Source organism: Mixophyes fleayi, chromosome 10, assembly GCF_038048845.1.
Source record: "Mixophyes fleayi isolate aMixFle1 chromosome 10, aMixFle1.hap1, whole genome shotgun sequence".
NCBI lineage: Eukaryota > Metazoa > Chordata > Amphibia > Anura > Limnodynastidae > Mixophyes > Mixophyes fleayi.
Window position 1 is genome coordinate 99752783 of NC_134411.1, and position 11319 is coordinate 99764101.

The following is an 11319-nucleotide window of genomic DNA, read 5'->3' on the forward strand; positions in this document are numbered from 1 at the left end:
CTGCTTTTGAAATATATATCTTTAACAGCAGGGGGACATGCAGGCTCTGCTATGTAAGGTCCAAAGGAGATCTCAGAGCTGTTCTTAACAAATCGCTTGAGCCTTGGGCTAAACCTAGGTAGTATAATCTGAGCCCTAGGTGTTGATATCAAACCTTCTAAAAGGAAAGATGAAGTCGTTGTTGATAGCAACCAATCAGATTCTAGCTATCATTTATCTAGTACATTCTAGACAATGACAGCTAGAATCTGATTGGTTTCTGGGCTTATTCATTAAGGATTGCATACTGAGCGCCGTGAAATCCTGGGCTGTACTAAGTGTCCATTGCGCTCAAAGATGAATTAAACTATACTTGCCAACTCTCCCGGAATGTCCGGGAGACTCCCGCATTTCGGGTGGGACTCCCGGGAGAGTGTGGCAATCTCCCGCATCTGCCCGAAATAGGGGCAAAATGCAGCGATTCTCCGGGAATCGCTGCATTTGGCCCTCCCCCCGCTGTCAAATGAAGCGTTTTGCATCATTACGTCGCGGGGGCGGGGCCAAAATGACGCTATTTCGGAGCCCCGCCCCCCGCACGCCCACCTGCCATAGAGAATCTCCCGGACACCAACTGAAAAAAGTTGGTAAGTATGAATTAAACGTGGCTGCGTTCTGTGGCGTACGGCCGGGTCTGGGGATGCACAGAGTCGTTTTGCAGATTGTATGCACATATTTGCTGCTTACATCCCTTAATGAATCAGGCGCTTTGTGTTTAGAAGATTTGACAGATCTACCCCCTCGTGTTTCTTTAGGAGTTGAAGTGTTGTTTCTAGCGAAAATTTGGAGACATTTCTTTTCATGTGTTACAATATAAAACGGGTATTCAGCAACCGCCAACGTCCAAGTCACAAGATTTTTTCTGATTGCGAGGATTCCTGCCCCGCACTGTACTGTACGATTATTTTTTATTTATGTCCCCAACGTGTAAGGGACGATTTAAACATTGTAGTATAATATATTACCCAGCAATAAAACAGAAGGAATGGTCATAAAGGCTGGTCTTTATTTTATTATGTTTGCAATAATAACATTCTTTATATTCCTAATTGTAAATCACTACAGAATTTGTTGGCGCTATATAAATAAATGATGATATTGTGAAAACTGCTTAACACGGCTCAAAATCTTTCAACAACAGTTCATCAGCACTAGGAAACATCATCATCAGCTATTTATATAGCGCCACTAATTCTGCAGCGCTGTACAGAGAACTCACTCACATCAGTCCCTGCCCCATTGGGGCTTACAGTCTAAATTCTCTAATACACACAGACACACAGACAGACAGACAGACAGACTAGGGTCAATTTGATAGCAGCCAATTAACCTACCAGTATGTTTTTGGAGTGTGGGAGGAAACCGGAGCACTCGGAGGAAACCCACGCAAACACGGGGAGAACATACAAACACCACACACAATGCTGTGAGGCAGATGTGCTAGCCACTAAGCCATCGTGACATAAATGAGTATACAGCCTATCCAGTCACTAGCAACCAGTGACATCACTGAGAATGCAGCCTATCCAGTCACTAGGATCCAGTGACATCACTGAGAGTGCAGCCTATCCAGTCACTAGCAACCAGTGACATCACTGAGAATGCAGCCTATCCAGTCACTAGGATCCAGTGACATCACTGAGAGTGCAGCCTATCCAGTCACTAGGAACCAGTGACATCACTGAGAGTGCAGCCTATCCAGTCACTAGGATCCAGTGACATCACTGAGAGTGCAGCCTATCCAGTCACTAGGATCCAGTGACATCACAGAGTGCAGCCTATCCAGTCACTAGCAACCAGTGACATCACTGAGAATGCAGCCTATCCAGTCACTAGAATCCAGTGACATCACTGAGAGTGCAGCCTATCCAGTCACTAGCAACCAGTGACATCACTTAGAGTGCAGCCTATCCAGTCACTAGGAACCAGTGACATCACTGAGAGTGCAGCCTATCCAGTCACTAGGAACCAGTGACATCACTGAGAGTGCAGCCTATCCAGTCACTAGGAACCAGTGACATCACTGAGAGTGCAGCCTATCCAGTCACTAGGAACCAGTGACATCACTGAGAGTGCAGCCTATCCAGTCACTAGGAACCAGTGACATCACTGAGAGTGCAGCCTATCCAGTCACTAGGAACCAGTGACATCACTGAGAGTGCAGCCTATCCAGTCACTAGGAACCAGTGACATCACTGATTCATGAGGCATAAAGTGGCTGCATCCACTGGGTGTGGGACATGGGTACACAGTCGACAGAACAAAGGTTTTAAAAACAAAAGGAAAAAAACATGTACAGTTGTGCACTGCTCCTGGTTGTGTGTCACCGGCTGTATGACTGTATTTATGGCAGTGTGTGCTGGTATCTACTGATAAATCACGGGATTAAATTCTCAATATAAAAGTGTGATACATTTAAGAGGAACAGGTCTGTTTGGTTTGATACATGACATAATGTTTTCTGACTACTTTATAGTTGCAGGATAAATCTTTGTGGAATCTCTGCAGGGACCGCACAGGGTAAAGTTCGAGGTAAGAGGTAATTATACTTAGTTGAGGGTCACAGGATTAAACTTAATGACTTCAAAACATAAATAGTCATAAACATAACCGTCGTCCAGTGTAGATCTTCCAGGTAAAGTAAGTTCTTGAAGGAAACTCCTCGAATACACATATGTTCTGTACAATTAGTTCTACTACCCTTAAATACACCTAATACTAAAATAATGTACAAAGAACTTGTCAAACTTGTTTTCTTGTAATATTCTCAATGTTAACGACTTTTAGGAAGTTCATTTTTAGGTGGGTAGTGCTGGTCCTACTACTCAAGAGTCTTAGAAGGACATTTCATTTCAGAGTATTAAGCCCATATGCAGAGCGTTAAGCCCATATGCAGAGCGTTATGCCCATATGCAGAGCGTTAAGCCCATATGCAGAGCGTTAAGCCCATATGCAGAGCGTTATGTCCATATGCAGAGCGTTAAGCCCATATGCAGAGCGTTAAGCCCATATGCAGAGCGTTAAGCCCATATGCAGAGCGTTAAGCCCATATACAGTCTCTACAACTGATGAATCCCCTACAGCAGCTCAGACACAGAACAATCAGCGTTGGCAGTTTGGTAACCTTCAAATATTAATCAATGTGTGTGGCCAAATTTAGTACGTAACCCAATTAAAATCCGATTGTGATCGGTCTGGCTGGATGACCCCATCTAAGTGGTGCAGGCAGCAGATTTTCACATTTTATTGAGCCCTCTATTTCAGCCACCAAATGACCAGATAACCAGCTTAGCTTCCTAAGAGATATAGGGGTATATTTACTAAACTGTTGTTTTGAAAAAATGGAGATGTTGCCTATGGAAAGCAATCCACTTATTAAGTATCTTCCATTACTTTTTAAAATAAAATGATCCATAAGATGCCTTTTTTTAAAGTGTTGTTTAGCGTTAAATATAATGAAACTTTTTGGGGAAAACTATAGTACTGTTTCATGTTGTGTTTCCCCTGTATTGCCTGTAGGTGTCACTGCTGTCCATGACCAGGATTAAGCTGTTCTCTACAGGCAGCTGTACACTACAGAGATGGAACCTTACACCAGAGCAGCAACAAATGCAATAAACTTGTTTGGTCTTTTATTTTAGTTTATTCTGTACATTAAACTTGTCCATACAACAAGGTGCGCTCCTGATTGGTTATTAGCTTTATTGGCGCTTCTGTTCTGTCGCACCTTGTGGTGTGTGTGGTCAGGTACACGCCTGTGACATCACCCGACCCTCTATACTAGTACACCTAGTCTGGTGAGCGTACAACAGGTTTCCTAGCATCTATGTGCTTGCAGCCAGGCGTGCACCCAGAGGGTGTTTTCTAGTCCTCAGAAACCCCTGTCCTGCCTGGAGTGTCGTATGCTTACAGTGGCCCCTCTCCAGTATCGGACTGGGACATGAAGGGCCCACAGGAGGACTGCAACGCTAGGGGCCCACCAGAGGGGGGTGTGGCAAGTCATCACAGAGGCGAGACCAGATTCTAGAGAGGGAGTGGTCAGCCCATGAAGGGCATGGCTAGCGGCATAGTGTAGTATATAAAGAATGCTCAGCTGCTGTCTGGACCCTGGAATGTTGGGGTCCTGTTTTGAAAAAGGGATATGTACATTAAATATGGAAAGCCTAGCAGGGCACACTCTAGCCCCCGTCTCCAATCAGTCACAATGTTAAATAAATAGCTCTCACGTTTAAAGGGTGCGTGTGAGTGTGAAAAGCACTAGGACACTCCCCTACAGCATTGTTGCGTACACCAGCAACAGAAGTGTACACTGCCTGCTCACAGAAGTGTGACATATCTCCCGGAAGGCAGAACATAAGTCCTGCGTTTCAGGGACAGTGCCCTAAAAGCATTACATAAGTAGTGGAAGGTGTATAGATGTTATAATGAGACAGACAAATATGAAAAAATAATGTTTCAAAGAGAGACAAAAATTGAAAACACACAAAACACACATACAAACAGAGGGCAGAATAGTTACAAATAACCTGTGTATCCGCATACTATTACTACCCTTAGTGAGAATATACAGTGCCAACCCCAACCATGGCTCCATGGGAATTACCTTTGCTGCAGATCAGGGTTTGGCTAAAATCTAGTAAAGCCCAGGTGCGCCAATTGTGCATTTATATATATATATATTTATTATTAATAATGGAACCAACAAATAAACGTTCATATTATGCCTAACACAGTAGTGTCCCAGTTCAATTTATGCCACATTGTTCAATTTATGCCACAAATCATATTATGCCCCACAATAATGTCTCCAAATCATATTATGCCACAAATTAGGCCCCCAAACAATATTATGCAATAGAGTAGTGCCTCCAATTCATATTATGCCAAGACCAGGCTGCTACCCCCCCCCCCAGGAAATAAGGGAACATTGTCAAGTTTGAAAAAAAGCAAGAAAAAAATTGAAATACAATAAAGTAAATGTGACTTATCTCTGCTTCATCTCCTCTCTGTGGTCGGCTGGGCAGGGTCCTCGCAGCTCCTGTACGCTGCCAGCATCACAACGTCATGACGTGGGCGACTCTTAAAGGTGCAGGTGACCAGCGCTTTGCAAATTTTGGACTTGGGTTGCTGCTTGTCTGGATCCTGCAATGTTAGGAGTCCTATCTGGAAATAAAATGGGTACATGACATTTAGAAAACTCCAACCATCCCTGGCATTAAATAATTCTCATTCACATTTAATAAATAGCCCTCCTGGCCAAACTCAACCCCATATTCCATTAATAGCCCCAAACTACCCCAGCATTAAAGGTCCCGACCACCTCATCTTAAATTAATAGGCCGCACTAATAAATTAAAATGGCCCATTATCACCTCACAAATAAAATTGCCCACATCAGCCACCACCAACCTCACACCCACATTATATTACCACAAGCCTCATACATTTATCACACACACTGACACACATTCTCTCACACACACTGATACATCACACACACTGACACATCACACACACTGACACATCACACACACTGACACATCACACACACTGACACATCACACACACTGATACATCACACACACTGACACATCACACACATTCTCTCTCTCACACATAATAATACAACACACACACACACTTTTCTTCCTCCATGGCAGTGTGGGCAGGGGGCGTGTCTGTTCTGATTGGCTGAAGCTCCTCTGCTTTACCAGCAACACAGGCTGCTCCTACACTGACCTCTCTGTGGGGGCCCCTGGTGATCCTATTCTGGGGAGCTGGGCATCGGACAGTGGGGCCTACTGGGTATTTCCCCGGGGGCCCGGCCAGTCTGACACTGCCCCTCTCCCAGGACCAGTCACTACTGCTCCCTCCCCTGCTGTGTGAGCACAGCTCCCTGTCTGGCCCCTCCCTCCTCTGCTGTGTGAGCACAGCTCCCTGTCTGGCCCCTCCCTGCTCTGCTGTGTGAGCACAGCTCCCTGTCTTGCCCCGCCCCTCCCTCCTCTGCTGTGTGAGCACAGCTCCCTGTCTGGCCCCTCCCTCCTCTGCTGTGTGAGCACAGCTCCCTGTCTGGCCCCGCCCCTCCCTCCTCTGCTGTGTGAGCACAGCTCCCTGTCTGGCCCCGCCCCTCCCTCCTCTGCTGTGTGAGCACAGCTCCCTGTCTAGCAGTCTGGCCCCGCCCCTCCCTCCCACACAGACACAGCACAGGTGTGATGCAGCAGAGGGTAAGAAGAGTGTGGACTGTTTACATGTCTGTGGGTTGGCCCTGTGTGTGTGTTTGTAAGTGTGACCCTATCCTGCCTAAACTGGGATCAGATAGGAGATAGTCTGACTATTCTAGTTAGATAATTACTGAAACAAGCCACAAAACTCTGTTATAAACTGCTAATCAGCTTGTACCAAAAACCTGTTTCATCATTTCATATTTTTTTTCCATGAGGCAGCAAATACTGAATATCATTGACATTTGCATACAGAACAGTATAACTGTACAGTACAATATAGACCCTCATGTCTGAAGAATTGCGTTTGTGTGAGACAGAAATGATAAACAGACAAGGATCTTATATAGGATTTTACTTAAGAATACTCAGTAAGTAGGGTTGTTACTATGGGAAAAGATACAGCACATGACATTTATGTTGTAAAGCGTACAGGAGCGCGCTGGGATGTGTTGAGTTTTAAGAATGATTCTTTGTGTGCGGCATCTAGGCTCTTAAGCATAAGCAGCGTTTAGTTTTATGTATAACCAGAATAATCTGCAATAATCTCTCAGTACAAAGCATCATGTATGATGTTTGGCCGTGTTCACTATGACTGCACAGTGTCACTTTGCTTATCATTTATTGTAATTATAACTGGGGTTTTTATTCAGTTCACAGGGGCGTATTCAATTGTTAGCGTTAACGCTAACAAACGAGCGCTCGAAAAATCTTACTGTTAATACGGTAATTACTCGCAGAAGCGGCGAGCTGAAATTCCGCGAGTAAACTACCGTATTAACGTTTTTTGCGCGCAATATAAGCGGTAATATTTTTTGAGCGCTCGTTTTTCAGCGTTAGCGCTGACAATTGAATACGGCCCTTAGTGTCATGTATTTAGCTGCACACTGGACATAACAATGAATGCGCATTTTGATGGACCAATGGAATGTTGTGTCTTACTGATTGTGTAAAATTATAGCCACGCCCCTACACATTCTGGTCACTCCCACTGGTGGAGGGGTGTGTAAACCCCCTCCTCAAATCCTGCGTTTGCCCCTGGCAGTGTATTTCTTATTGTCTTCCTGTTAGTAATCCGGCTGTTCCTATACCCTGGTTGTCTGTGACCCTGACATCGGTTTGTTCTACTGTCCCTGAACTTAGCCTGACCTTGGTCTGTGTTTGAAATTATTATCCCCATCTCTACATGTAGTGTCCTCTGCTGCCTCGTGTGGCTGGCTTGGGAAATGCGACATGTTACCTCCCTACCATGATTCCTGGTGAAATCCAAGGTTTTCATTAAACTTCACACACCAGGTTAACTAGTGGGACAGTGGGTTAACATTTGGGACTATTTGTTACAGTTTGCTGACCCCATGGCACTTGGCGACATATTGCTTCAAGCCTCAACATTGCAGAACATCTGAGTGAGTGGATTGGCCGGAGAATAAGACCACATGATTCGCAGTCTGCATTGATGCACTTCTGGCCTCATAGACTGCACCTTCTGACATTTAGTTCTCAAATTAGTATTCTGTTTTGCACATAAGTTAAATACTGACTGTTTTTTCATGTAGCACACAGATACTTGATAGCTTATTTGTAGACTGAAATTTAAAGTTGATATTTGTGTGTTACATGAAAAAACAGTCAGTATTTAACTTGTGTGCAAAACAGAATACTAATTTGCACCCCTTGCATTGTAACATGGTTTTGTCCAGGAGACTGAAATAAGAAGTTTCTCAAGTTCTCAATCAGGCCCAAAGACTGTTGATAGGATCAGGGACTGACTGTTGTGTTGTAGCTAGTATACGTGTGGGTGGTAGATACCAGCCAGGAGATAGAGTTGTGGGTGGGGTGTCTTCTTGTCACACTGTTCCAATAGGCGCTGATAGATGGAGCGTGGATGAGTGCCAAGAGAAGGTAGTAAGTTCCGGTGAGTATCACCTTCCTGTGTTAGGCTTCCTCTTGCCAAGGGCCCTCTGAGTACTGTGGGGAGTAGGATACTCTGGTAGGATTCTTCCTATCCCCGAGTCTTTGCAGCCCAGGCCAGAACAAATCGCGGGAACGGCATGCGGGTAATAGAACAGTGTCCATACTCTCAACCGTCACCTTGTACACCTTATCTTCTCTTTGAAAACTCCTGCCCCCCACTGATGCGTCTGATCTTCTTCCTAGGACCGGATTAGTGTGGTTGCGGGTGCTAGAGAGGTGGTGGTCAGCCAGGGACTCCTGGGGTAACAACTATTATTAGATGACCAGACCTCAGGGGCGCACAGAGGATTTTTCAGGGGGGGGGTTTCCTCCGCCCCCGAAAAAAAATAAATCCTAGAGACCTGCCGTTTCAGCTGGACTGTAGTATACAGCAGCCGCGGCGCTGTCAAAGAAGCGTCTGCGGCAGTGCTGTATACAATACAGCACCACCGTGGACGCTACTTAGACAGCGCCGCGGCTGCTGTATACTACAGTGCCGACATGTAGGGGCAGAGACATGAGGAGTGTAATAGAGGCAGTAGGATGCCACAGACTGAGAGTTATATAGTGGAAGGAGCAGGGTCCCCCAGCAGCACAGAGTATATCAGGAGATGAGTGATGTGTTAGTGAGGACAGGGCTGCATGTGACAGGGGCAGTGACATGATGTGAGGAGGGGAATGGGGGCAGCAGGAAGCCACAGACTGAGAGTTATATAGTGGAAGGAGCAGGGTCCCCCAGCAGCACAGAGTATATCAGGAGATGAGTGATGTGTTAGTGAGGACAGGGCTGTATGTGACAGGGGCAGTGACATGATGTGAGGAGGGGAATGGAGGCAGCAGGAAGCCACAGACTGAGAGTTATATAGTGGAAGAAGCAGGGTCTCCAGCAGCACAGAGTATATCAGGGGATGAGTGATGTGTTAGTGAGGACAGGGCTGCATGTGACAGGGGCAGTGACATGATGTGAGGAGGGGAATGGAGACAGCAGGAAGCCACAGACTGAGAGTTATATAGTGGAAGGAGCAGGGTCCCCCAGCAGCACAGAGTATATCAGGAGATGAGTGATGTGTTAGTGAGGACAGGGCTGCATGTGACAGGGGCAGTGACATGATGTGAGGAGGGGAATGGAGACAGCAGGAAGCCACAGACAGTTATATAGTGGAAGGAGCAGGGACCCAGCAGCACAGAGTATATCAGGAGATGAGTGATGTGTTAGTGAGGACAGGGCTGCATGTGACAGGGGCAGTGACATGATGTGAGGAGGGGAATGGAGACAGCAGGAAGCCACAGACAGTTATATAGTGGAAGGAGCAGGGACCCAGCAGCACAGAGTATATCAGGAGATGAGTGATGTGTCAGTGAGGACAAGGCTGTATGTGACAGGGGCAGTGACATGATGTGAGGAGGGGAATGGAGACAGCAGGAAGCCACAGACAGTTATATAGTGGAAGGAGCAGGGACCCAGCAGCACAGAGTATATCAGGAGATGAGTGATGTGTTAGTGAGGACAGGGCTGCATGTGACAGGGGCAGTGACATGATGTGAGGAGGGGAATGGAGGCAGCAGGAAGCCACAGACTGAGAGTTATATAGTGGAAGGAGCAGGGTCCCCAGCAGCACAGAGTATATCAGGAGATGAGTGGTGTGTTAGTGAGGACAGGGCTGCATGTGACAGGGGCAGTGACATGATGTGAGGAGGGGAATGGAGGCAGCAGGAAGCCACAGACAGAGTTATATAGTGGAAAGAGCAGCACAGAGTAGTAATGTGAGGCTCTTGTGACACAGATGCAGGAAGATTGTGGTATCAATCATATCTCTGTATCTGAGTTCATGCAATCAACTATGTATAGAAGCATCTATATTTGTAGGACAATTAAAGCCAAAATATGTTTTAAATATTAATTTAACACTCCACTTACGTGGAATCTATTTACACATGTGAAAGTAATACATAGCTATTCTTTATTACCTTATGTTATTTCTACAATCTCAGCATTTGCTGCTGGTAACTGATGTTTTCACTAAGAGTGTAAATGACTGTTCTGTATAGTCAGCATAAAGGGAATTCTAGCACATGGTTCTGAATAAGTGTTATATATGCACAGATAGGAGTATTAAGTAAGCATGTAGCCTACATTAATGATATCAGCACAGTTTATTAATTCATCCAAGTCAGTGAGCAGAGATGTGAGCCAGGCCTCCACAGAAATATGGCAACGTGGAAACAAGTTTTTGAGAACAGAACAGTTTTCACAAGACAGGAGGTTCCCTGGTGGAACCAGGTTCTGGGGTTCAAAGAGACTATGAATCGTGAAAGCAAAATACATAAAAAAAAAAAAAAGATTCTTTATTGCTAACAGTACAAAAAAAGAAAAAAGTTATATAATACTTAGCTTCCAATAGTAATCTTGGTAATATGTTCAATCAACTGTAACCTCCGGGGTCCCAATTTTCTAATGAAACCTGGAAAGTTATTGGAACCCCGACACCTCCACATTAGGTCGTGAGGCTAAGGCCATGCTTGCCAACTTTTCCACGTTGGCTTCAGGGAGATCCCGGGGGAGGTGGGCGTGCGGGGCGGGGCTTGACAAATTTCATCATTTTGGCCTTGCCCACTAAACGATTGTCACAATTTTGGCCAATTACAACAGAGGGCTAAGATGATGCAATATTTGTATCATTAAGCCCCACCCCCACCGCTTATCTATTGCGGGGGTGGGAACCGAGAGGTTGCCCTGCTCTCCCGGGAGCCCAGGATGTCTCCCAGAAATGCAGGAGTCTCCAGGACATTCCGGGAGAGTAGGCAACTATGCGTTAAAGTAAAGCTGCTAATGAATCTCTAGAGACTGAAGTGACTTTTACATTTCTGTCTCCATTACTGAGGTCATGTTGTCTTACCTGTCAGTCTTTGATTAAATCTTGGTCTCCATGAAAATGGCCACCTCCATAGGCATCAATACATGGACATAGGACACAATTTGTGAACTGTGTCATCATGCCACAGATGGCGAAGCCAACCAGGTCTTGTACTGGCTCAGCATCAGGGAGAATGCCAGACTCTTCAGGGAGTGAGGGAGATCACCCCTATTGCAGGGAGTCTCCCTGACATT